Below are 21004 nucleotides of genomic sequence, written 5' to 3' on the forward strand. Positions count from 1 at the left end.
GAACATGTACTTCTCAGATGAAGAAATACAAACAGTAACTAAATATGTGAAAAAATATTCAACATCACTGGTCATTCAAGAGATACAAATTAAAACAACACTTAGATTCCACCTCACCCCAGAAAAAAAAGGCTATCACCAAGAAATCAAACAATAACAAATGCTGGAGGGGCTGTGGGGAAAAAGGAACCCTTCTCCACTGCTGGTGGGAGTGCACCCTGGTGCAACCAGTGTGGAAATCAGTGTGGAGATTCCTCAAAAAACAACAACCAAAAAAAAAAAAAAACCAGGATTGGAGGACCATTCCACCCAGTTATTCCTCTGAGTATTCCCCCCCCAAAAAAACATCAGACCACAGTGATATATGTGCACCCATGTTTATAGCAGCACAGTTTATAATAGCCAGATCTTGGAAACAACCTAAATGCCCATTGACTAAAAAATGGATTAAAAAGAAGTGGTATTTTTATACAATGGAGTACTACTCAGCCACAAAGAAGGATAAACTAGAGACTTTAATAGGTAAATGGATGCACCTTGAGACCATAATTCATTAGTGTAATAAATCAGACACGTGAAAGCATCATATTATTTCATTAGTGTGAGAAGGTGAAAGAAAAACCATACATATATGTATATGTATATGTATATGTTAAGATCGTTACACTACTGATTTCTCTGAGTCTGCTGAAGCGGAAGGTTTGTGCTGGTGGTGTGTGGACAACTGAAGGCAGATGTTTGGGTGAATGATTTGGGGGTGACAATGTGCATTGTTGCCCCCTGACTGATGTGTTTGGAAATTTTGTTGTAGTTTTTCTTCTTCTCCTCCCCCGCCCCTTCTTCTTTTCTTTCTTTTTATCATTGAAATAAAATGGATTTGGAAAAATATGAGGTCCTGACTTCCTGGGGGTGGGGGGAGAAAAGGAGAGGAGGACAGAAGCAGCCTAGAGACCCACAAACCCAGCAGTCCGCTCACACCCGGTCGGGGTGGTGGGCTGTCTGGAAGGTGGCTCTGGTAGGCCAGGCTCTTGGCCTAGAGTGGCCCTGTCCCAGGGAGGGGTAGCAGAGCCGAGGGGGTGGGCACAGCCAGCCTGCCCCACCCCGGCACACTTATCCCATGGTCCTCCTGCTTGCTGCAGCTGCCCTGGGCCCCCTCTACCGAGGGCCTTTCCCGAGGTGGCCTCAGCGATGGGTGAGCGCTGGCCCAGGCTGTCCACCCCGCCCTCCTCCGCCTGCTCACTGGGCCTGGCACCATGTGGCTCCGGCTCCTCCCTAAGGTCAAAATGACCAGGAAAGGGAGACTTTAAATCAGTTCAGGACATCAAGGCAGCCACTCAGCCCGCTGAAGACCTCAGGAAAGGGGCTCAGAAAGCGGGGAGTACTGTGGGGAGTGGGGAGCTGGAGGCAGGGGTGGGAAGGAACGTGACAGGCAGTGTGTCTCTTACTGTAACAAACTTCTTAAAAACCACGAAACGTTCACCACACGTCATCGCACCTGTGCATCTCTGGGTGTGGTGTGGCTGGGCGTGGACCCTGCTGCATGGGTGGCTTTGTGCCCTGGGGCCCTGCGTGTGTCTGATGCAGGCTCTGAAATCCTCAGGGGTTACAAAGCCATGAGTGACACAGATGTCAATCAGGTCAGTGATTTCTCCTGGTAAAAAACAAAGACAAAAACCCAGGTTCTGTTGGAGCCGCAAGAGTTCCTCGACTGTGTCCACAGTGGGAAGAGATGCCATCTGGTACAGTCACAGGAGTGGCAGGGAGGCCACCTCCCCACCCAGGTGACAGTCTGTCCCCCACCCTCTCCCCCTTCACTGGTGAGGAACAAAGTTCACTGCCAGCCTGGGTCTTGTTCTTAGAAGCACAGAAGCCTGGCAACGTGGCAGGAAAGACAGCAGGTGCACTCCCTGCACAAAGTCCCTTTGGGACAGCCCCAGAACACCCAGGCAGGTCACTTTGGGTCGGCTGAATGGTGACCAGGTCGGAGGCAATGGCAGGTGGCACAGTGGCACCCCCACCCGAGCCCCATGAGGACTAAAGAGCCCTTAACACCAAATGGTCACTCAGTGTTTTTCCCTTGTTTTCTCCACGGTGTAACTAAAGCACCAAATCATCCAATGACAAAACCAAAGCTCTGGTTGTGTTTATGGTGATGCTTTGGAGGAATATTTAAGATCTTACAGAAATAATGTTTGGTTTCCCTCCTCTACTGCTGTGTCAAAGTAAATTAAAATACAGCAAACCGTGGATCCTCTAGCAGACAGAGCCGGCCAAGCCACAATCGAGGTCTCACTTGATTTGCAAACATAAGTGAAACTGAACTCTGGCTGTTTCTTATCAGAAAGCCCCACTGAAGTGAAACGAAAGTTAAACACAATGGCAGGAAGCCATGGCTGTCTCCCATGACCAGTGATTTGTAGCAGGACAATAAATAAGGCCTCTGAAACTCTGCCCAGTCACAGCGCCCTTTCCTCTCTCCCATTCGTCCACCCGACCATCTTCAGTTTGGTGCAGCCTGGTTTACAGGTTGCTGTTTGTTCCAATGAACATTTTACAGCTTTGCTGAGATTCGGTTTCCCTTTAATACCAGGCCAGAAAGATGCCTACACTGGGCAGGAGGACGAGGTTGCCCAGAAGGGAAATGAGTGTTTATCTTAGATCCTGGTCCAGCTCCCACCCACAGGAAGGGCCCTCCTGAGCGCCCTGGGTGGTCGAGTGCCCAGCGGGGCAGGGAGGCTGGGTCAGGCCCAGCCAGCACCATGGGGAGACGCTGCATCGGCTAGGATGGCAGTCTGCCTGCTCTGCCTGCTGGGACTCAAGACAGTGAATACACAGAGACTGAAGAGTTGGGGCCGAAGTCTCACAGGGAACAGCTGCCCCATGGAAGTTCACACGTGATGTGCAAACTCTGAGGGACCACGGACAAGGGAGGCACCCAGGCTGTCGGATGCAGGCCCAGAGCAGCTAGGAAAATGCTCCCTTGGAAGGAAGGCAGCAGGAGAAGCAGTGGCACCGCTGGATGGGCTCACCCAACAGCAGCGATCTTTCTAGAAGAGTCCCCACCGCTTCCTCCTGCACCTGGGCCCAACCTGTGCTCCACGTGGCTCCTTGGCCATTTTTCCAAGATCCAAGAATGGGGACATAACTCTGGGAGCATCAGGAAAATGGGCCACAATTCCTGACTTACTCTGAATGTGCAAAGTTTCCCTGATGCCCATGCTTCATTCTGAAAATGTGTGTTGATTCCATTTCACTCCACTTAAATGTCTACAGTTACGTACAGAAATGTTTCTGCATTGCACAAATAAAGTCATTCCTGTAAGGCCAGCCCTGGCCTGGGCCCTTGACCCACCCGAGTCCTTACTGTGGAATCCCAGGCTTGGGGAGTGGGACCTTGAGTTATGTATAGTAACAAGAAGGTGTATGACAGGGTTTTGGCCCAGACAGGACACTGTAGCAGGTGAAGCCTTAGAGGCGGAACCAAGGAGTTAATATCTCCCCCACCCCTAGGAATTTACCTGTGATTCCAACTTCCCCGCCCCCTAGGAATTTACCTATGGTGCCAAACCAGGACCAATGGGCTACCGGTGCATCCCTAATGCCCCCTTAGATTCCACCCCAAACCAAGGCTACTTACATACCCCCCATGCCACACATCCGCCAGAGAGAAAGCTGGACTCCAGCGGTCCAGGGTTTTGGTTTTCTCTCTCTGTGTTCTCAGAATAAAGGCCTCTTTTGTTTTATATGATAACTCGGACCCCGGAATAAAACCCAAGGAAGCAAGAAATTAAAATTTGGGGAGCAAAGGCTTTATTTTAGGCCAGGCCTGGTGACACAGCCTCCAGGAGCCAATTTGGAAACTGCGCACCTGACAGCTAAAAGTCAGGGCTTTTATCTTGTAAATCCACAAACAGCTGCTGGTCACACAATGTAAAGAAGGGGATGGGGTGTGGCACACTACAAAACAGAAACAGGGCTATTACATGTCTTGGGAAGAGCAGGATCAGGTAAAGGTTGTGCTAACAAGCAAGTCTCCCTGCATACAAGCAAGTTTAGATAAGAAGAAATCCTGTTTTCCTCAGCAAAGAATAGAGAAGTCTAACAGCAATTAACAACCTTAGTTACCTTATTTTAGCACCACATCTGTTATTTGTAGAGGGCAGCAATGGTTAACATATCAACTAGGTAAGATTTTACAATTCTTTACAGAGGAGAGCATTGATTAACATGTCAATTAGGTCACCCAGAGGGGGAAGGGAAAACACATATACAGTAAGGCCAAGTTACAGGTATTTTGGTATGATACAAATATAACGAAGCCATTTTTCTAGAGTACAACATTTTATACTTCTCATCCTTTGGATGTAATCTTATCAGTGTAGGCACGCACAAGTTCTTGATAAATGCTTTGCTGTTTCTGTTAAAAAACCTCTATTCCCCCTAAGTACCTGTGAAGTATGATAAAAACTGTGAGGAACGTGTAGGTGTCCAAAAGCTTGTCACAGCTGGGGTGAGGGTGCCACAATCGACCTCACCACGCCTGTCCTTGCTTCCCACACATGTGTCCCCTTGGCCCCGAGGAGCCAGGGCTGGATCAGTGAAGGAGATGCACTGGAACGGTTTTATGAGCCTGACTCTCCAGCGGGTGGCACTGGGCAGCAGGGTGGCCCGTGCCCTTTATTAGGCTCCTGCAGACTCCAGGGTCGGCTGGAGCGGCAAGCCGGCAGGAGGAGCATCTCGAGGGGCTTAAAGGCAATGTGTTTTTTGACGTAATAATTGTTTTCAATTTAAGCATTCACTGTACGCTTCAATCACACCACCTGCCTGCCTGCCTGCCTGCCTGGCCATCTGCCTGTCTGCCTCCCTGCCTGTCTGTATCTGTTGCCATAACAAAGCACCTTCGCCTGCCTGCTCCCTGAGATAGAGCCCGTCTTTTCCAGGTCTGGGTGTGGAGCCCTGGCTCCAGCAGGCGGGATCTGCTACCCCTTTCTTCCTGACACCCTCAGAGGTCAGGGTGCTCCGGGGCCTTCTCACAGCATGTTAGCACCATCCTGGAACCCAACTCCTCAAGCACCCCTGTTACCATTGAAAAGATTTTGCCCCAGAAAGGACAAGAGGCTCTATTTTGAGGTCACCTTTCCCGCCCCTAGGCAATTTACCTATGGCTTGAAATGAATACCAATGGGCTACCTGTGCATCACTAATGCCCCTTAGGCACCACCCCAAACCTAAACTATACGTATGCCCCCACACCACGTGTGTGGTAGAGAGAATGCCAGACCCCACAGAGTCATGGAGTCTCTCTCCACATTCTTAAAATAAAGGCCACTTTTATTTCATACTTATCTTTTTAGCCGCGCCGAAAATTCTATCAACCATGTCAGCCTGCCTCTGTAGGGGACAGGCCCCACTCGCACCCCAGATCAGCTGGCTCCCCAACAGGGAAGTGAGGGCTCTGCGCCAGGCTGGGAGCCTTGGGCAGTGAGGTAACACGCACACACTTAGGGTTTACTGCTAAGAAATCAGGACCGGTGAGCCAGATATGAATGAAAATGTTGCCAACGGGTGGCCGCAGCGTGGGCTCTGGGGAGGAGGAAAGAAGAACCAGAGAGCTGCTTCTCTAAGTGCATCTTTTTAAAATACTCGGGACCTGTGAGCTGTGAAAATGCCGTATATATTCTAAAAATACAGTTAAATGCAAGAGATAAAAACGAACTGTATAGCTGGATGTGGTGCCGCATACCTGTGATCCCAGCACTCGTGACGTGGAGGCGGGAGAATCACCACAAGCTCGAGACCAGCCTGGGCTGTGTATGAGACCCTGCCTCAAAAGCAAACAACAACAACAAAAACATGCTGCCAAACAACAAACAAAGCATATTAGAGAACAATCACCCAGAGGAAAGTGTTATTTCAAACAGTGTTTATTTAATATAGTATTCTGATTATAGTGGAATATATTCTAAGAATACAAGGAAATCTTGTACGACTCTCAGTGGTGTCTTGGTACTAATAATAACAGCGCTTTAGAATTACTTTGTGTACCTTATAAAGTAAAGAAAATAAGTAAGTATACTACTGTTTTAGGAACAAGATGTCAGTGTAAGAGAAAACAAAATTAGCATGACGTGACGTGAGCTGAGAAGAACTCTTTGGATTTACAATGTGAAAATGAACTTAATTTTAGGAATGTATTAGTCAAGGCACACACAGGCTTCATTCATTTTAGGAGTCGGGGGAAGGCAGCTGCCTTTGTGTGTGTGAGGGGAAGATGGCTGTGGTCATGTCTGTCGCTCAGTGTGAAGTTTGTGAATTTTGCCAAATGCTCTTTTGTGAAGCAAACAGCTTGCAGACAGGCGCGTTCATGAACCGAGGCAGAGCCGTGACTCAGTGGCAGAGCCCTGAAAAAGCCTCGAGACCAGGCCTTGCACTTAGGCTTTACTGCAACGTGCAGGAAGGGGCTCGGGCCCTTTGCAGGTCCAGGACCCGTCTCAGTCCCAGCCCAGCTACTCTGTGTCGTCATCTCCTCCTCCCTGCTGCCCCCCAGCTCAGGTCCTTTGTATCTGATGAGAAGCAGCCCTTCTGTGGGGTTCACAGCCCGCCAGCCCTGCAGGCCTCCATCTTCATTCCCAGGCTGAAGCTCGGCCTGAGACCCTGGCTTCAGGTTGCTACCAGGCATCCAGTATTAGAAGAATAGAAGCAAAAAATCATTAAATCTGTGAAATGCTATACACCAAGCAGAAGTTTTAGCTCCTCGGAGGGGCAGAGAGGAGGGCAAGAGGGGAACCGCAGGATGAGGAGGAGAGAGGCACACAAGACGGGGTGGAGACCAGTCCTCGACCTGTGAGTTGCATGCTGCGCTCTGGCATCCCTGCTCGGGACGGGCCATTCAGTAACATCACTCTGATAGCCCAGAGTCACCCGCAGTAAGTGTATTTCTACCACATGCAGTGGCACAGGCTGACATCGCCGCCTTCCTCAGGGAGCCTGGGACCCCATGGGGCTGGGGCTCCTTGGGCTCTGTGCAGGAGAGAGCGGACAGACAGCCGGTCATCTCTTCTGTCTCATCTGCTCTAGAAATTTCTCTCACTGAGGTGCACATGTGTGGGGAGCCTAGGTCATGATCCACACTGCTCCATAAGTGTGACTGAAAACCATAGTGAACACTTACATTTTAAAATTTCTTACAGTAAATAACGCATTGCCACAAATCCCCCTGAAAATCCTCCCCTTGCTTCAAACATTCTTATCCCATTGCTCCTGCCGCTTTCTGAGGCAGCTCTGGACTGCTCCACAGATTAAAGCCGGTTACCTTACATGGTCATTCTGACTCGGGAAGAGCCAGAAGCCAGCACAAGAGCCAGATCAAGAGGATGCGGGTACAGCATCATGTTTTATGAACCCACCTTCCCAGCACTGGGAGAAAGCTTCTACCATCTATTTTTTTTTTTTTATTACAACTCGTAAAGACATCCACAAAAGAAGGCTTCTAGAACTGCTTCAGAAGGCAGCCGCAGTGAGGGGCTAAGTGTGTTCAAAATAAGTGGGAGTATTTCAAGGAGGGGTTCACGGTGAGTGTATTTTTACTGTAATAAATTTTAAAAATGTAAACAAAAATCACTGTGTATTTTGATCAGACCTTGTAAAAAGTGTCCCCTGGGCATCCTAGGGCTGACAGTGCTCGACCCAGCTGTGCAGTCTGCCCTTGGAAAGAGGGAGCCAGGATGGAGGCTGCTCGATCAAGGCTGTAAATTCAGGCAGATAAACATGGGGTCTCAGGACCAGAGCATGGTGGAGAACAAAGAGGTGGGGATGGATTGTAATCCCAATGTAGAATACAGGAATCCAAGTATCATAATCCTTTTTCTAGTCTTCTTCACAATCCAAAAAGTTTTATTTGCAATCCACTGAGGCATTATTACAACCCGGAAAGTTAATTCCAATCTCCACCTCTAATGCAACCCACGGTGAGTGTAAAGACATCAAGACATGTTCCAAGTTAAGGGCAGCCAGAGGGTCCTAAGTCCAATCCCCGTGAGGATGTGTGGACAAAGGCCCTGATCCTAGGCCTCTACCAGGATTTATGATCCTGTGAAGAAGGGGGTGGCTGAGGATGAGTGACAGTGAGGATGGTGGGAATTCCATGAGTAACCTGAGCTGGGGAGCCAGGTGGGGAGAAGAGCATCTCTGCAAAATGCAGGGACAACCATCTGCAGAAGGATCAGTCTGCATAATTCAATTAGGGTAGCATTCGAGTTGTTTTCGGAGGCTGTTGCTTCGGTTTCTGATATGCAAACTTCTGTGCCCTGAGGACTCATAGCCTCCTTATGGTGAGGCCCCTACCTAGTTGGCATTCCTGGAGCTGACTGGCTCTGCCATCCCATTGGGCTCATATATTTTACGGAGAACGTAAAAAAAACAAGAGACTGTCTGATGGCTTCAGAGATTACATACCACTGCCTTGTCTACCCTTATTCACAATGCTTAGAGCCAATTAAAAATACCATAGTCAGCTCTATAAATCAGTATGAAGAAAGAAGGCTTGATGTAATCAAAGTTACAACAATTGCTCTGCATTCAGGAGAAGTCACTCAAATTGTTTCCCATGGGACCCACAAGGGCACCCCTCCCAGCTGTGGACCTCGTGCTCAGTGGAGGGGTGTGGCCAGAGGTCTGTCACAGGGACGGCTGGCACTGTCACACTGATTGCCAGAGGTCCATCTGCCCGGGGAGGGCTTGCCTGATAAGAGCTTCCAATGTTAATTATGGCCTCTGGATTAAAGCTGCCACACGTGCCACACTGCGGGTCTCAAAGATGGCTGTCCAGAGCACCCACACGTGCGCTGCCAACATGGAGGTGAGGTACCGTGAGCAGGCCGTGCCTGTCCTGCCTGACACTAAGCAGCTGTGGGCCAGGAATATTCCTGCAGGGACTCATGGGCGAGGAGTTGGTGGCAGCAAAGGAGTGACGGGCGACGGAACCAGGCTGCACTGTGTGCAGTCCTGGCCCCGGTCCATTCTCTCCCTGGGCAGCCAGCGAGCAGCATAGACGCCTCCCAGGTCCCATTCCAGGGTGGCCCGCACCCTCTTTTCAGGGTCTCGCACTGCTGCCATCCCACATTATTTGGGGATGTCCATGTCCTGCGTCTAGGACTTCATTATAAATGGAAAGTTCTTTTCCGCTTTAGCTGTGGCTCAAAATATCATCCTCAGCACCTGAGTCCTTGCCGACTCCTTTGCGTCTAGGGGCATTAATGCCTTGGAAGAGGCCAAATAACCGACGGTGGCAACCCGAGGCTCTCTGAGGTCTCCCAGAGATGAGCTGTTGACGGGAGGTGCTGAGAACAGGACGTGCCCCGTGCCCCATGCCTGTCCCCGCAGGGTCGCTCACTGCCTGGCATCAGTGCTTAGCTCCATTTGCTTCTCCTGATACCCAGCAGATCGTGGGGCTTTGCATCTTCTCCACTTTACTTTGCCGGAATTAATAAGCCATGAGCAAGGACATCACTTACCCTGCTCTTCTGTTAGGTCCCCTCCTGGGCGGGACAAAGAGGCTGCTGGGATTGTTTTGAAACTTGGCGTGAGTAAGCTTATGGTTCCAGGCTGGAGATAGTACAGATCGCTTTGTCCTTTGCTGTCTGCTTTTCAGATATTCAATTCATTAGCAACCTTGCTACATGAAAGAAGAAAGGGGTGAGAAAAGAGAACTGAAATAATTTTTTTTAAGAGCAAAGGCTCCGTGTGCAGCTGCTGAGAGTCTGAGACAGTGTTCCCCAGTTCCGCATCTCACGAAGCTAAATTTATCTACATACTGTCTGTTCCCCTTCATAACAGGTAACTGAAAGAGTTGCTGGCCCAGACTGGACACTTTAACCAGGAAAAAGCCGCAGCCGCTGCCTCCCCCGCCCCTATAGACTTGCCTGTAACCCTATACCCCCAGCCCTGTAACCCTGGCGCCAAAACATGTGCCAATGAAATACCTGTGCATCTCTAATGGCCTTAGGGCACTGCCCTAAGCTTAGGCTATTTATATTCCCCCACACCAAGTGTCTGAGAGAGAGATCGCCAGATTCCAGCGGCCAGTGTGCCAGTCTCCTCTCCCTGTGTTCCCGGAATAACCATGGCCCGGGTGCAGCGGAGATGCTGTGCCTCGGGGCCAACGGGGGGGGGGGTGTCTCTCCCCGCATTCCCGAAATAAAGCCACCGCCGCCCACTACTTTCACGGCCGTCCACTCCACTCCTTCCACGGACTTCTTCCTCTCCCTCTTCCCCTCCTCCTCTTCCCCCTCTTCTCAGACCTAACAGTAACTTTTGCCATTGTTCAAATATAAAAATTCTAAGGAAAAAAAAATGTTTTTGAGACAGAGACCCACTATGTAGCCCAGGCAGGCTTCATACTCACAGTGATCCTCCTGCATCGGCCTCCCAAGTGCTAGGATTACAGGTGTGCACCACCAGGCCTGGAAGGAAGATCATTTTTAACTAGCTCTTTTGTAACATGGGCCTTGTGTAATTCCGTCAGTGAGACTGCTTCCTATTAACTATCCAGCCAGTGAGTTTCTGATAAATACCACCATCTGCTGGAAATTAATACTAGTGTCTAAAAGATTAAAAATCGAAGTATACTTTATAAAAACTTACATTTACATTAACACAGCTGATTTGTGAGCCAGCCATCAAGGTGCACACCAGTAAGCCCAGCACTCTGGACACTGAGACAGGAGGATCACTGTGACTTGCTCAAGGGCAGCCTGAACTACATGGAGAAACTTTGTCTAAAAAAACAAAACAAAACTGGTTGGAGTTAAAACTGATTTTAATGGTAAAGATGAAATTGGAGCAAATTCTCTGTTTCTGTGTCCTAGACAACGTCACTGCTGGCCTGGCAGTAAACTGCTGGATTCTGAGAGCCTGGTTTGCCCAGCTTTTTCTAGATGTAGCCCAGAAAGTCCATGCCCCTGGAAATACCTCAGAACCATTCAAACCACAAGTTTTGCTTTTCCAAGCTGGAGGAGGGGGCAAAAGCAAGGATGACGGGTCCAAGGTGCCCCACATGACAGGCACCAAGCCTGGCCTCCCATCTCCTGCCACTGCCTCACCCCCAAACCGCAGATCTGCCATGGGGAGCCATGCAGCTTGCCCACGTCTGAGGGGCTTCAGTGGGAGGAATGTGTCATCCAGGCCAAGGCCAAAGGTTGCATTTCCCAGGGAGGGAACAGTTAACCGTGGAGCTGGGACTTCAGAACACATTCGGGCAGGTCCTGCTCCTCACTCCCCAGGTGTGGTGGCCTTAGTGTCAGTCAATCACAAGGCTAGACAGAACTACATTTCCTGGAGTTCCCCTGTCTAGGTGGCTCTGGCTAGGGTGGCCCAGGAAAGGCAATGCTCCGTCCAGGACCTCTGCATCTGTCAATACACCTCAGTCTAAAAAGTGGTTAAGGCTGTGACTTCCCACCAGGACAACTCAAGCACTGTTTGACGACCAGATTTAAGGTTTCTTCCTAACATAGATCCAGCAACGTATTTGGCTGCCATCTGATTTTGTCCCTAGGGACATACTATGGTTTGGACCTAAAGTGTCCCCAAGAGTCTCACGTGTTGAACGTGTACCCTGGTCAGAAGGCAAATGCTGGTCCCCAGCCCCCACTTCTTGCCTGGCTTCCTACCACCGTGACATGAGCAGGTTCCCTCTGCCAGGCCATTTCTGCCTTGGAGTCAGCTAACCATGAACTGAACCTTATCAAAAACATGAGCCAAACAGAGCTCTCCTCCTTTATGTGCAGATGCTGCATATTTTGTCCCAGTGCCAAGAAACCTGCTAACGCAGGACAGCACGATCAATCAGCCAGTGCCTAAGTCTCTGGGAGCCAAGAGGACTCGTTAGCGATGTGTACCCACGTCCTGTCTTGGTGGCTGAATACGGCCACTCTGGGATTCTGTCATCCCTACTCACATGAATGGTGACATCCCTTACTGTCACATGCAGCCTACCAAGGGGACAAGCCCAGAGCCCTTCATGGCCAAGTGTGCGTTAGTGAGGGAATGTAGCTGCTGGGTGATGAGTCTGTCCCATGACTCTGGCGTCGTCTCCTCTGTTAGCTGGCAGCCATATGAACGAGCGTGGCTCCATCCACTCTGTATTCTGACACCGTTAGGATGCCCACTCACACACGTTCCCCAGGTTTCTGAGAATTCTTTTGGCATATAAATGATTTTTTCCTGGGTCATGGAGTGTACCCGTCCTCCTGGGACTGTAGGAACGACACTAGTTAGGGTCCAGTGGCAAGGCGGGCTGGACGTGGAAGGCTCCAAGGAGAATGAGGAGCCCTGGGGAGCCCCTGGCCCAGATGGTACTATGGGACGTTTTTATGCTGAGTCTGGTCTTTGACAGAAGCTGCTCCTGTACAGGACAGGTAAGTTCAGGAACTGTGAACTCAACTGCTGCCTTAATCCAGCAACCACTTGCTGTGGGTGATACTCAGTATCAGTTTGAGAAGTCTGAAGGCTTAACTGACTCAGCAGCTCTGCATCCTGGGGTGTGGAGGACAAGCCCGTGGGGCTCAGGGATGTTGCTCACTGTGTCAACCTGAGAAGGTCAAAGTTTAAGTGACTCAGCAGGGGACCAAGGTCCATTCTTGGTGACACCCTTAGCCTATGAAAGAGGAGGAGGGCACAGGGATTTTGTGTTACTCAGAGGGAGTGACCTACATACAATAAAAGGCAAAACAAACAACAAAACCTGACTGCTGGTTGTTGGAAGGAGCTCCAGTCTTCACCTTCAGCATGGACGTCATCTCCTGGTTTGGCACAGACTGTTCCACTTCCGCCTGGGACTCTTCAGCCTTCTGTTGTAGACTTCAGTGTTCCACTGCAGGTCTGCTGGCCTCTGATGGGGACTTGCACAGGACACTGCAGGGAGCTCCACCCTTGGGCTGGACCCTCTGCCTCCAGCGTGCAGACGCCCTCTGCCTGCTCCCTCTTCTGACTCTGTGGTGACCACTGTGAGCCAGTCTTGTAACTTCTTATACATGGTACATCTCGTGTTACATCTGTCTCTCCAGCAAACCCTGGCTGATAGACCACTCTAAGTTTTGCATTTCATTTTCAGTAATAGGAGCCCTCTCGCTCCAAGAAGTAGCACATTCTTTTAGGACTCTCATGGAAACTCTGGCTCACTGTCATTTCCTTTCTGCAATCCTGAAAGGGGCCCAGAAAGTTCTCAAAGCACACTCTGTGTGGTCAAAGACCTCCAGCAGTTAAAGGCAGTGCCTGGTGGACTCTGGAAACACTTCACAGCAAGTAGCCCGCACGCACGGTGATGCCACAGGTCACCAGTTGCCCATTTCCCACTGGTGCGGAGCAGGGGGCCGGGATCAACAGATCCCATCTCTGCAGATCCATGTCCCAGGGCTGTTCCTAAGCCAGCCCCATACCAGTCACACTAGATACCAGACCCAGGTCCTGGCATGAACCCAGCAGGTCCAGCCTGACATGAAGACCTGGAACTGTAAGCCGGGATGGCCAGATGGGACCGGGAGCTCTTAAGAGGACCCCTAGGGCTCGAGTCAGAAGCAGTCCCTCTACTCTGGATGGGATTCAAAACTCTAAAGCAGTGTGCAGCCCCTGGGACGATGGAGTTTCTGGGGTGACCCAGGCCACGGCCTGTCCTCGGTCCCTCAGTTCCTTCTTGGAACAAGAGGCCACAGGCTGGCTGAGACCACTGTCAGGCCTGGCAAGCAAGAGGTATCCCCAGGAGCGCATCGGCAAGGCTGGTGCCTGCTTTGGGAAGCAAGGCTGTGGCCAGCCTGGGCGAGGGCTGACGGTTTCCAGGCCTAGTGGCTACGGAGTGTGACGAGGCCGTGTATCAGGGCAGTGGGGAATGGCCAATTGGGTGGCAGGGGCTGAGGGCTGCTGAGCACTGCATCTTCTAGGCACAGCAAGGACTGCTTCGCCACGGCGCTATGGCGGGAGTGGCCTCAGTGCCACCTCCCCGCACGCTGCAGGCTGGAGGGCCAGGTCTCCAGAGGGCCTCTGTCCTTGGCTTGCAATTGGCCTTCACAAACTGTTCCAGTGCCTGCACACGGTCCTCCCATGAGTGTGTGTGCACACACGTGTGTGTATCTCCTTTCCTTGTGGGGACACCAGTTGTATCAGTATAACGACCTCATTTAACATCTGGAAAGATGGTCTCCAAACACAGTCACATGAAGACAGACCTGGGGACAAAATTCAGCCCATCACGCTTGGGCAGGTTCACCGTGGATGTCCTGTGACAGCCACAGTAGGGGCAGGAAGCCTGTCCTGTGCTGTGTCACAAGCCCATCCTTCCTTTTACTGCCTTAACTTTGTGTCTCCCAAGCCACTTCAGATGACTTCTGGGCCCTGGGTCACCTCCACCTGTACACACGGCTGCACCAAGTCAAGCGGCCTCTGCTGACGATGCCCACTGTGGCTCAGAAGAAAGCCTGTGGGCCCAACTGCAGGGCGTGGAGTGGGTGGGGAAGGGCGGCTTGGCTCTTCCGCCTTCTTAGCATGGCTGGGAGTTTCCAGGCGGCCCCTCAGTGCTGTGTCTGCCTAACCCAGACAGCCACATGCTTGGACTCTCAATGAAGTTGTGTTTTGTTTCCCACCTTTCCTGTGACCGTAGTTGTATGCTATATACCTCAATGCTTTGTTTGGAGAAGGTCAGACCAGTTTCCCTGAAAGTTTATAATTCTTTCAGGTACAAATTAAAATCAGTAATGGTGTGCATGGCTGTGGACGGGGGTGACAGCACTGGAAATCCGGTTTTTCTGTTGCTTTTCCTATCTGCTTTATGAGGGTCCCCACTGCACCCTCACTGTTCCTCAGAAAATCACACGGTTCCTTGCAGCACAACGCAGAAACCCCTGTTGATCTTCACTGGAATTCGTCCATAGCACTCTTCCAAAAGTAGCCTCCTTCCCCAATACCCTTTTCCGTTACTAGCCTTTGTGTTCTCCGTAACCATTAGTCACTCATCTGTTACTGGAATGCAAGCTCAGCTGACCATGGTGGTGCATACCCGTAACCCCGGTTCTCTGGGAGGCTGAGGCAGGAGGATCACAAGTTCAAACCAAGCTTGGGCAAACAGCAAAGCCCTGTCTCAAAATTAAGAACAACAAAGGGCTGAGAAAGGCCCTGTGCTCCATTCCCAGCACACACACACACACACACACACACACACACACACACACACATGCACACACTCAGAGCAAGCTCTGGGGATGTAGGGATGAGTTCTGGCCTCTGAGGCGCCCTAGGAACTGGAGTAATGCGTGGCGCAGGCAGGCACTTGGCTCATGGTGGTGAAACGAATGGCTGAAAGTATCACAGAAGGAGTGGTTTTTCCACAACAGAAGTGCATGTGCGGAGAGGGAATTTTAGCCCCTGACTCAGGGTGGCAACAATACAACTGCATTCTGATATTCTTACCTGAACTTGGCGAAGATGATCTGCACATACTTTTCTAAAATTATGCTGCTTTTATATGCAATAAAATACACCCTGTTCTGTGTGTGCACACAATGTTATGAGTACTGGGAAACGCACACACTCATAAGAAACTATTGCAATCCAAATACAGAGTGGCTGCACCAGTTGCCCGAATTTCCCCCTGCCCTCTTTAGACAGCCACTCCTGGGCCTCGGGTCTGGTGGCCACACCTACACTTTCGGTGCCTATATCTCTACCTCTCCCAGAGCATCGCACAACCACGGGACAGCTGTGTTTAGGAGTCTTGCTTTTCTCCACCTGGCATCATGTATTGGGATCCATGCATTTCACACAGGAACCAGTGGTCTGTTCCCCGGTCCTCTTCCGTGGCTGAACAGTCCTCCGTTACACTGGATGTGCCAGGATTAGCTCATCCTTTCATCAGCTGAAAGGGTGTCTGAGATTTTCGGGGGCTGGCACAGTGATTATGGAGGAAGCCACTGTCAACGCTCACAGATAGGCTGTGTGTGAACACACGTGTCCTCTCTAAGTGGCTGCCTACAGCAGCATCCCCAGCTCACGTGTGCAGTCCCAGTTAACTCTGGGAAGTCGCCGAAGTCTTCTGCAAAGCCCCAGCACTGTTCTGCATTCCCACCAGCAACGTCCAAAGCTCTGGTGCCTCTACGTCCTCCCCCTCACTCATTAGAATGAGGCTGGGCTGTAGAGAAACCAGGAGTCTTGGCCTTCTTGTTCTCTGAGTTCCCTCCCAAGGCTTCTGTGCTTGCTGTTCTCTCTTGTAGAACATTCTTACCACGTGGCAGTGAGGCTTCCATTAGCATTTGATTTGAAACCATAACCTGTCTTTTTGGCCGTGGTGACGCATACCTCATCCCAGTACTTGGGAGGCTGAGGCAGGAGGGCTGCCCAGGCTCTTCGAGGAGGGCAAGGTGGGCAGCAGACACAGGACCAAGAGAAGCTGGGAGCGGCATGCAATGCACTGGCTGAGTCTTAGCAGGGTCAGCTTGGCCCCTGTGGCCAGGACAGAACGACAGGGACAAGGGAGAGGGAGCAGCTGCAACTCTGTGGCCGGGACCTGGAGGACAGCAGGTAATGCGGCCAGCAGTGGGAGGGGTGTTTGGATGTGGGTCGTGAGAAGAGCAGCAGAGTCATGGAGGACCCAGGGCCTGTGCCAGGGACACGGGACACCAAATGGCAAGGTGGGGCACGGCATGACAAGGAATTGCAGTGCCCCGCAGGCATCTGTGTGGCATTGAGGTAGAAACACCAGCCTGGTGGCTCAATATTCAATCCTGCCCAAGTCACACTTAAGGACGGTGCAGGCCAGATGGAACAACAGTCGTGGGTCTGTGTCAGGTCATTTTCCCAGGTGACTGTTACTCCATGTCCCCAGGGAAACCAGCTGGGCTGCTGTGATGCAGACACACCTGAACAGAGGCTCTGGAGGTACCAGTAGTATTGTCGTCAAGGTTTGCAAGGGAATGAATTTGATACAGGACACACAATTTATAGAATTACCTTATAATATTCATCCAAAAAGCCAAAGGCAGAAGAGCACAAGAGGCCTGTCCACACTGGAGACCCAGCTGAGGGCTTGGATCATGTGGCAATTTCTTCCCACGAGCCCAGCTGAAGACCCAGAGCTTACGACAATGTCTTATTCAAGTCTGAATCAAAGATATGCATGGGGAAGGCCCAAAAGCCAGTGGTAAAGGCTAGAAGGTCTGCACCAGTGGGGTGAAGGAGCTGTGCTAGCAGGCTGAGGGATTTGCACTGCAGCCAGGAAGCTGGAGTTCCAGGTAAGGACAGAGCTCCCTGGAAAATGACAGCCATCCTCAGTGACAGTGGGGACCCAAGCTCCTCCAAAAATGTGAACAGCTGAGCTCCTATCAGGAAGCCAGCGTGACAGGCTTCTCCTGGAGACTGCACAACACACACTTTCCCCTCCAGGTCTCCTTTCATGCCGCTGGCACCAGTCCTCAGGTGGACCTCCATACCCAGCATCACGCTGACTCAGTTCAGCTGGGTGTTACAAGCTGACCATTAGTTCATCCACCACAAGGCATGTGCTGTGCAATCAATAACTGCATGACTCAAATGTTCATTGCTTTTACAGTTCTCACATGGCTGTAACTTATTTTGATTGTGATTTAATTATTTCTCCAGGCTGTAGTTTCCTTACACACAAAATTAGAGGCTGCACAGTTGTCAAGCTGTGTCCTGTGAATCCTAGAAGAAAGGGGGGTTCAGAAGGCAGGGGCGCCTCTTTCTGGAGGGAAGTGCCTCTTTCTGTGGTCTGTCCATGTGTGGGGATCTGCCTGCGTAAGATCGTGTTTGGACAGAAACCACTTCTGCTGCCCGTTTACTGGAAGCCGGAGGAAGCTGCTGGGGCCAGGTGGTCTCTGCACCTCTCCCTGCTCTGCAGATTGCTGCTTCCCTCCACAGAGCGAGCGTGTGGTGCACGCCTGGCGCTCTGCTCCGTGGACACCAGCCCGGCACTGAGACGAGGACAAGTCCTCCCCAGGTCATAACTAAAATGTTGGCAGGGGAGGGGGAGTAACTAGATGTCCATGTACCTGCTGATCTGCTTCTCCAATCATCTGTCCATCCACCATCTGTTTATCATATCCACCTCTCAATGTATTTGTGCAAACGAACCCAGGGAGAAAATACCACTGGGCGTTTTAGAGCACCGAGAAGCTGGTTTCTCTAGTGCTTCATCCTTCCATACTGGGTACTTTTTAAGTCCTGGGAAGTGGAGGGCAGAGAACACTTCTTGAGGGATTCTTCTTGGGGGTGGTGCAGGGGACTTTAACGTCCTCCTTTCGGCTAGGAAGGTCACCTCACACGTGTAGAGATGCCCAGCGGCTGTCTCATGGTGCGGCACAGAAAGGGCTCAGTCTGATCCCTTTAGGGCACGCTGGTTTAGGGCATAAAGGCAGAAAGTGATGGTGCCGGTGCCCTGGGCTGGGCAATGCAGGGTGAATGGGGAAGTGGCCTGAGAGAGACAGGGTGGGGCCCTGGCTTGAGCACTCAGTCACTGGGGCAGCTGCTCTGGGTGGATGCTGGAGGCTGAGGACACATGTGGCTTCAGGCTGGTGGCCACCGCTGCACTGGCCCCTGGGGAGCCTGTCCACAAGCTCCCTGCTCTGGAACCACAGACAGATGTCTATCCCTGCCTCAGGGTCGCCAGCCTGGGCAAGCAGCCATGAAGACGTGGACACCACTCCCTGAAGGTCCCGGAGCATCCTCTGCTTGGTCAGTGTGTCTGACCAAAGTCTCCAGGAACAGAGTCCTGCTGTTACAAGTCAGCAAGGGCTCTTTACTCAATTCAGATGAAAATCATGACGGTGCCATGTGATCGGACAGGGTCCAAAGAAGTGCCCCAAAGAGGAGTCATCCTTACCTTTCCCTTACTGAGTTGTTTCCTGGTCTTTCACCACAGAAAAAGGGTTTCAGGGTTCATCAGGGAGAGGCATGTTTCACTAGACAACAGCTGGACAGTGAGAAAAATAAGGAAGGGGCTGGACTTGCGGACTTAAAAGGAGGCACCCCGCAAAGGGGCCATTATCAAGAAGACTGTGTTAGCTAGTTGTGGTGGCCCCAGGGGTGGGCAAGGTGCTGCTGAGCTCCCACTGGTCTGTTGGTCAGTCTGGCATGACCTGGTGTTTCAGGGATTTCCTCCTAGGATAAGGCATGGATCAATAGGCCCTCCTGGTGACATCCTGGCACCCCCTGCTGGCACAGTGCACATACCACACCTGGTTTCTGCAATGAGATCAGGAGGCTGGAGAGAGCAGGTTAGCAGAAGGCCAGGTCTCACTCTTCAGAAGGTCAGAGGTCACAGACTGGGGCCCGAGACTCGGCCTGGAGGGCACCTGTCCCAGTGCACCGGCAGCACCCTGCACGCATCTCCCTGGTGGCCACAGTGTCCCCACCCATCTGCCTGCAGCCCTGCCCTGCGGAGCCCCACACCCACACCCCGGACCATTCCTCCCTCCTCGAACGGGTTCCCTGCAAGGCAGGCACAGCCCCAAGCAGTGGGGGGTGGGTGCCAGCCTCAAGTCTGTGCCAAGGCCTTCGCTGAGTTTCTCCATGCTTGGAAATTTCAGTTTCCTCTCGACCACTGAGGGAGGTTCAGTGGCAGCAGCCCATAGCATAGTGGAGGGGCAAGAGAATGGAAGCCCCGAGACAATGAGCTGTGCTCGTGCTGCAGGGATCCTTGGCTGGCACCTGGGCCTGTGTTTGTCAACTTCAGGGGTCCCCTGCATGTTCCAACGGGCTCTGGGATTACCTCCCAGCTGGTTTGCACTGCCCTTCAGATGCAGGGCATGCCATGCCACTGTGCCACCCATCACCACTGGCGGGTACACCTTAAAAACTTACGAACACATGCCACTGCTCCACGTCAAGTCCTCTGAACTTGTTTTTAAAAGGACTTGGACATTTCTTCCTGTTTGCCACTTATTGTCCTTCCTCACCCGATGAGATGATGCCTATCAGAGTGAAGGACCACATCACCCCCTCCAGATTGGTGTGGGATCCTGGGGAAGCGAAGGTCGGCCACACCTAGACGGGGCCCCATGCGGCTTGGAAGGAGACCCGGAAAGGTGGCGGAAGCCAGAACCAACATGTGGCTACATTCTAGGACACACTTTACAATCTCCTTATTTTCTTAAACATCTGTAAGTACTCTAAGAAACAGACTGTTGGCACAGACACAGAAAGCCCTACCAGGAGGAACTGAATTACACTGCCATTGCTACAGGCCAAATCTCTGACGGTAAAGGAGCGCCTCTTAGAAGTCGAGGGCTCTGCCAGCCCAAACCCACCAGCACTGCACCAAACCCCGACCTGGAAGCTTTAGTTTAGAGACAACTGTCACAGGTGGTGCTGAGGGCAGTGCGCTTGCGGCAGGGTGTGACAAGGTGCAGGCCACAGCTCTCCACGCCTGCTCTAGACCATCGAGGACCTCACACAGTGATTCCTCCAGACCATCAAGGACCTCACACAGTGATCCCTCCAGACCATCGAGGACCTCACAGTGACTGCCCTGCATCAGAAATACGTTGGCCATGGATATGATGCAACGTTTTCTAGAGTCATGTTTAAAAACTGTAAGATGGGCTGGGGATTTAGTTCGGTGACATAAGCACCTGCCTTGCAAGCCCACAGTCGTGAGTTTGATCCCCGGTACCAAAAAAACCCCTATAAGAGATGGGTAAAACTAATTTTAACAGTGTATCTGATGTGAAAATAAACTTGAAATTAACATACCTTTTTTTTGGTACTGGGGATCCAACTCATGACCATACTCACCAGGCAGGTGCTCACGTGGCTGAGCTAAACCCCTGGCCCTACATTTCTTTCAGTTTTTACAGTTAGGTAGGTTATACTTAGAAGACTCCATTTCCACCAGGCCTTATCTGCGGGAAGACAGGGAAGTGTAGAGCAACAGCAACAGCCCTCCAACCGCCCTCCAGCCCACGCTTTACTTGGGAGGGAAGCTGCAAAATGTAATAACCTCCTTGCC

General features: G+C 51.4%; 1 long non-coding RNA gene across 1 annotated transcript; it reads right to left on the bottom strand.

The window, feature by feature from the left end:
- Window positions 1-3787: 3787 nt before the first annotated feature.
- Window positions 3788-10524, bottom strand: LOC134476147 (uncharacterized). Its single transcript, XR_010047682.1, has 2 exons — window positions 10403-10524; window positions 3788-9673 (listed from the first exon to the last, which is right to left on the bottom strand). It is a non-coding gene; the product is annotated as an uncharacterized LOC134476147 (long non-coding RNA).
- Between the last annotated feature and the right edge of the window lie 10480 nt (window positions 10525-21004).

The sequence above is a fragment of the Cavia porcellus genome, unplaced genomic scaffold, assembly GCF_034190915.1.
Source record: "Cavia porcellus strain 051 isolate PalLab524CR breed Dunkin Hartley unplaced genomic scaffold, mCavPor4.1 scaffold_5, whole genome shotgun sequence".
Taxonomy (NCBI): domain Eukaryota; kingdom Metazoa; phylum Chordata; class Mammalia; order Rodentia; family Caviidae; genus Cavia; species Cavia porcellus.